We start from the raw sequence: 6,845 nt of genomic DNA on the forward strand, positions 1-6,845 counted from the left end.
TTCTGGTAGTTCATTGTTAGTGTATAGGAATGCAACTGATTTTTTAAAAGCGATTTTGTACCCTGCAACTTTGCTATAGTTGTTGATTATTTCTAGTAGTTTTTTGGTGGATTCTTCAGGGTTTTCTACATAGAGAATCATATCAAATAGCAAATAGCAAAAGTTTTGCTTCTTCCTTTCCAATTTGGATTCCTTCTATTTCTTTTTCTTGCCTTATTGCTCTGGCCAATACCTCCAGTACTATGTTGAATAGGAGGGGCGATAGCGGGCACAATTGTCCTGTTCCTGTTCTCAGAGGGATTCAGTTTTTTGCCATTAAATATGATGTTGGCTGTGCTTTTGTCATATATGGCCTTTATTATGTTGAGGCACTTTCCTTCAATACCCATTTTATTGAGAGTTTTTATCATAAATGGATGTTGGATCTTGTCAAATGCTTTCTCTGCATCTATTGAGATGATCATGTGATTTTTGTTCCTCATTTTGTTAATGTGGTGTATCACATTGGTTGATTTGCAGATCTTGAATCATCCTTGCACCCCTGGAATGAATCCCACTTTATTGTGGTGTACAATTCTTTTAAAGCATTGCTGTATTCAGTTTGCCAATATTTTGTGGAGGATTTTTGCATCTAAGTTCATCAGTGATCTTGGCCTGTAGTTTTCCAGCTTTGTGTTTTCCTTGTCTGGTTTTGGTATCAGGGTGATGTTGGCCTCATAGAATGTGTTAGGAAGTGCTCTATCCTCTTCAATTTTTCAGAATAGTTTGAGAAGGATAGGTACTAAATCTTCTTTGAATGTTTAGTAGAATTCCCCAGAGAAGCCATCTGGTCCTGGACTTTTGTTTTTTGAGAGGTTTTTGATTACTGTTTCAATATCTGTCCTCATGATTGGTCTGTTCAGATTCTCTGTTTCTAATTGATTCAGTTGTGGGAGGTTGTACGAGTCTAGAAATTCATCCATTTTTTCTAGGTTACTGAATTTGTGGGCATTAGCTTTTCATAGTATTCTCTTATAATCCTTTGTATTTCTGCAGTAGCTGTTGTTATTTCTCCCCTTTCATTTCTAATTTCATTTATTTGAGACTTCTCTTTTTTTTCTTGGTAAGTCTGGCTAAGAATTTGTCAATTTTGTTTATCTTCTCAATGAACCAGCTCTTAGTTTCATTGATCCTTTTTACCGTTTTTTCAGTCTCTATTTCATGTATTTCTGCTTTGATTTTTATTATTTCCCTCCTTCTGCTGACTTTGGGCTTTGTTTATTCTTCTTTTTCTAGCTGTGTTAGGTGCATTTTAAGATTACGTATTTGAGGTTTCTCTTGCTTGTTGAGGTGGGCCTGTGTTGCTATGAATTTCCCTCTTATGATCGCTTTTGCAGCATCCCCTAAGAGTTGTTATGTTGTTTTTTCATTTTCATTTGTCTCCAAGTATTTTTAAATTTCCTCTTTGATTTCTTCCATTTGTTGCTCAATAGCAAGTTGTTTAATCTCTATATATTTCTGACTTTCCCAGTTTTATTCTTGTGGTTGATTTCTAGCTTCAGAGTATTGTGATCAGAAAAGACAGTTGGGATGATCTCAATCTTCTTGAATTTGTTGAGGCTTACCTTGTTACCCAACATATGGTCTATCTTTGAGAATGTGCCATGGGCACTTGAGAAGAATGTTATTCTGCTGTTTTTGGATGGAATGCTCTATATATGTCTATTAAATCCATCAGGTCAAGTGTTTCATTTAAATCTATTTCCTTGTTGACTTTTTGTCTGGATGATCTGTCCATTGAAGTAAGTGGGGTGTTGAGGTCCCCTACTATTATTGTGTTGCTGTTGATTTCTCCCTTTAGGTCTGTTAATAATTGCTTTATGTACTTTGGTGCCCCAGCATTAGGTGCATATATATTAATAAGTGTTATGTCCTCTTGGTGGAATGTCCTTTGTATCATTATATACTGCCCCTCTTTGTTTCTCATTGTCTTTTTTAAAACAAAGTCTGCTTTGTCTGTTAAAAGTATGGCAACATCTACTTTCTTTCATTGGCCATTAGCTTGAAGTATTGTCTTCCATCCCTTCACTCTAAGCCTATGTTTGCCTTTGAAGCTGAGATGCATTTCCTGGAGACAGAATATTGTTGGGTCTTTTTTTATTTTTTTGAGGAAGATTAGCCCTGAGTTAACATCTGCCACCAATCCTCCTCTTTTTGCTGAGGAAGACTGGCCCTGAGCTAACATCCAGACCCATCTTCCTCTACTTTATATGTGGGATGCCTACCACAGCATAGCTTGCCAAACAGTGCCATGTCTGCACCCAGGATCTGAAGTGGCAAACCCCAGGCCACCAAAGCAGGACATGGGAACTTAACCACTGTGCCACCAGGCCAGCCCCTGTTGGGTCTTGTTTTTTAATCCAAAATCCAGTCTTTTGAGTAGAGAGTTCAATCCACTTACATTTCAAGAGATTATTGTTGTATGAGGGCTTAATGCTACCATTTTATCTCTTGTGTTCTGGTTGTTCTATGTTTCCACTCTTTCTCTTCCTTTGTATTTCCTTTTTTAAAAATATTGACAGCTGAGCTAACAACTGTTGTCAATCGTTTTTTTTTTTTTTCTGCTTTTGCTCCCCAAATACCCCCAGCACATAGTTGTATATTTTAGTTGTGGGTCATTCTGGTTGTGCTATGTGGGATGAGGCCTCAGCGTGGCCTGATGAGTGGTGCCATGTCTGCACCCAGGATCTGAGTGAGTGAAACCCTGGGCCACAGAAGTGGAGCACGTGAATTTAACCACATGGACATGGGGCTGCTCCCCCTTTGTATTTCTGACTGCCATTTCATTTTGTTGGTTTTCTGAGAGGGGTTTCTCAGTTCTCTCTCTTTTTTTTGAATTGTGGCTCTGCTCTGATTTTTTGTTTAGTGTTTACAATGTGCATTGTATGAAAGATATTGCAGATGAGATGGTCCATTTTCTTATAGCCTCTTATCTCCATTAGCCTAACCAGGTTCCTTCCCTTTCCTCTCCCCTCTGAGTCATTGCTGTTACACCTTGTTCTGTTTGAAATTTCCTGAGTGTGTGGCTGAGTTGAAGTGTGCATCATTACTTTTGATGCTTTCTTTCTCTTTCTCTTTAAGTTGTAATTGAGCCTTTGCCTCCCTATTCTGGTGGAGAGCTGCAGGTTTCTCATCACGTCCGTTTATTTATCTCCTTGCTCAGAGCTTTGTAGACCTTTCCCTTTTTGTTGCCAGTATGAGGGCATCTTTAATTATTTCTTGTAGGGAAGTACTGTGGTGATATCCTCCCTCAGCTTTTGTTTATCTGAGAAAGCTTCTATTGCTCCATTGTATCTGAAGGAAAGCTTCGCTGGATAGAGTATTCTTGGCTGAAAGTTTTTGTCTTTCAGTATTTTGAATACATCATTCCATTCTTTTGTAGCCTGTAGGGTTCCAGCAGAGAAATCTGCTGAAAGCCTGATAGGGTTTCCTTTATAGGTTATTTTCTGCTGCCTTGCTGTTCCTGATATTCTTTCCTTATCCCAAAATTTTGCCATTTTTACTATTATATGCCTTGGAGAGGATCTTTTAGCATTGATGAAGTTGGGCATTCGATTAGTGTCATTTATCTGTAAATCAGAAACCATCCTCATATTTGGGGAGTTCTCAGCAATTATTTCTTTGAACAGGCTCTCTGCTCCTTTCTCCCTCTCTTCTTCCTCTGGAATACGTATAATCCTTATGTTGCTTTTCCTAATTGAGCTGAATATTTCTCAGAGAATTCCTTCATTTTTGTAAAATCTTAGTTCTGTCTCCTCCACCTGTAGAATTTTTACATTTTTATCCTCAAGAAGACTATTTCTTCCATAAGATCAATTCTATTTCTTAATGATTCTAGACTATTATTTATTTCATTAATTGTGTTTTTCATATCCAGAATTTCTGCTTGATTTTTTTTATAGTTTCAATCTCTTTGGTGAAGAGATTCATTTTATTGCTGGGCTCCTTGAATTGTCTTTCTGTGTTTTCTTGTGAGTCATTGAGTTTCCTTTTGATGGCTATTTTGAATTCTGTCGTTTAGGTTGTGTATTTCTGTGTCTTCAGTGTCAGTTTCTGGCGAGTTGTCATTTTCCTTCTGGTCTGAACTGTTGCTGAAGTTTCTCATGCTGTTTGCTAAACTAATCTTTTGTTGGGGCATTTGTGGTAGTCTTAGGATGCAGATTCCCCCTGCTACAGCTAGGAGGGAGCAGGAGCAGGGTTTCTGGCCCCACCCCCACTGCTGGAAGCTGTAGGGGTATTATGAGCACTTACCCCAGCCTGGGGTGTCTTCAGGCACTTGTGTGGACCGTCCTTGTTGAGTGGGGCTTCCTCGCTAGGCTAAGGTCACTCTTTGGCACCTCAGGGGTTCTCTGAGCTCCCCCTCCCTGTCAGAAAGAGATCACCAGTGGATTCAAAGCTGCCACACCTATTCCTGGATCCACCCCTCCTGGGGAGTGCAGCTGCCCTGTGAGCGCTCACACATGCCAGGGCTGTGTTTGCCCCACCACAGAAATCTGCTGAGGTCCTTGTTCACCATCTGAATTCCGCAGTCCGCTGTGCTTATGGGTGAGTCTTCCTCGCTGGGACCTGAGCCATGGCTGCTCTTTGATGGCCCTGGGGCACAGTGGGCCCCCCTCCCCACCGGGAAAGTGAACGCACATGTGTTCGAAGCTGCCGTGCCTTTTACCACAGCCGCCCAGACCTGTCGCCTCTTTGGGAGCACAGCTGCACTGCCAGCTCTGGTGCACGCCTGGGAAGTGTGTGCCTCAGCGTGGAAATCTGCTGAGGCCCCTGCTTACGCTCCAGTCACAGGCGGGGCTTCCTTGTTGTGACCTGGGACCGGAGCTATGGCTGCTCTTTTACAGCACAGGGGTTTGGTGGGCTCCCTCTCTGTGCAGGGAGAGTGACCACGATCACGGGCTGAGAGTTACCGCCTCCTCCTCTTACCATCACCCCGCTGCGTATTCCCACTTTCTGGGAGTTTGCAGCGGGTTGCAAATTGTTCATGTGCCTGCACCTCACTACTGAGGGAGAGCAGGGCATGCTCACCTATCTCTGGCACTTCCCGGGTGGCCAGTCCATCCACCCGCAGATGTATAGCTGTGTCTCTCAGGCATCCTTTGTGCTGTGTGGGCTTCCACCTGTGGTCAGTGAATGTCCCTTTCATTGTAGTTCAAAATGTGGAGAGACAAAGGGAACAACTCACTCGGTCATGTTGCTGATGTCACCAAGTGGAAATTTTCTTGAGGTTGGCAGCTGACCTGTTGTCATCTACTCTGTTCCTTGGCCAACTTATCCTATCATGGGCATCCTCTTGAGGCAGCAAGTACCCTGATGTCTCATCTGTTCAGCCCGTATCCACCACTATTGTGGTCATTTGGCTTCCAAGACGTCCCTCAGCAACAGCTTTTACCTCATGTGCCTGTGAACCCACAGCAAACTTTGTGTAAATAGATGCTGGTCTGCTGAGACCACAAACTCACCAGCCTGTGGGGCTGGCCCGGACAGCAGGCTTATAAGGCCTATGCCTGCATCCTGCTCTATGTTATTTCTTTCTTGTGATGTTTGACTCTAAACACAGAGAGAAAAAGAAAAAATACAGTGACCATCTCTGGGAGGGAAAGGACCAACAAAGCCAGCAGTACTGCACCAAATTTACCAGTGTCACTAAAAAGCACAAGAAACTAGTTTCCAAAATATTTTCTCCTGCCAATCCAAATTTAGAAAGAGAGAAAGATATTCTCACCACCTGCTTCCACCAGACCCAGCAGACAGAGATTCCAGGAGGCTGACATGGTCAGAATCTTTCCTCTTGCAAGCCTTCATCAGGTGACCCAGAATCTCCTCCTATGCCACCATCCTAGGGAGGAAGGAGTCCTTCCAGCCAGAGAGGGCAGCTTGCCAGCCCATGGGGATCCTGCCAGCTGTGCCCAAGCTGCAGGAGAAGAGGGAGAATCCCCCCCTTTTCCCCTTCTGGTTCTCATGGCTGGTCAAAGAATTAAAATGACATGAGGCAGGTTAGCAGGAGAAAATCAAGCTAAGTTTAGCACATGTACACAGGAATTCACATAAGCAGGAAGAATTCCAAAGACAGGCAAAATGAAGTGCATATGCCTTTCTGGACTAAGGAGAGGGAGGTTGAGGTCTGAGACTTCAAAGGGGGAGAAGGAAATGTACAGGAAGATGAAAAGAGTTCACATGTGGTAAACGAATGTTTGCATTGTCCCATCGACAGACCATGGGACCCAAAAGAGATCTTTTGAAGCAGTGCCCCCAGCTAGACGTCTACCATCCCCAGAATTATCGATGGTCAGAGCTTCTTCCTAGGGCAGGCCCTATTATCTTAAATTCTTTTAGGCAATTTGGGGGAAGGGTAAATGTTCTTCCAGAGTCTTCTGACCCTTGATTGTCTTCAGCTTAAAATAGTTCACACACCAGAGTGGCATATCTTGGGCAGTCTGTCCTGAACAGTGTCAAAAGTTTGTGGTAACCCTGCATCAACAAGTTTATGGGCACCCTTATTCTAACAGCAATTGCTCACTTTGTGTCTTTGTGTCATATTTTAATAATTTTCAAGATGTTTCAAACTTTTTCATTATTATTAATTTGTTATGTGATCTATCACTGATCTTTGATGTTAGTATTGTAATTGTTTGGGATTGCCACGAACTGTGCCCATGTAAGACAGTAAACTTAATAAATGTCGTGTGTTCTGACTGCTCCACCGATGAGCCATTCCCCCGTCTCTCTCCCTCTGCTCAGGCCTCCCTATTCCCTGAGACACAGCAGTATTGAAATAAGGCCGATTAGTAGCCCTATGTTGGCCT

Source organism: Equus quagga, chromosome 15 (genome assembly GCF_021613505.1).
Source record: "Equus quagga isolate Etosha38 chromosome 15, UCLA_HA_Equagga_1.0, whole genome shotgun sequence".
Classification (NCBI taxonomy): Eukaryota; Metazoa; Chordata; class Mammalia; order Perissodactyla; family Equidae; genus Equus; species Equus quagga.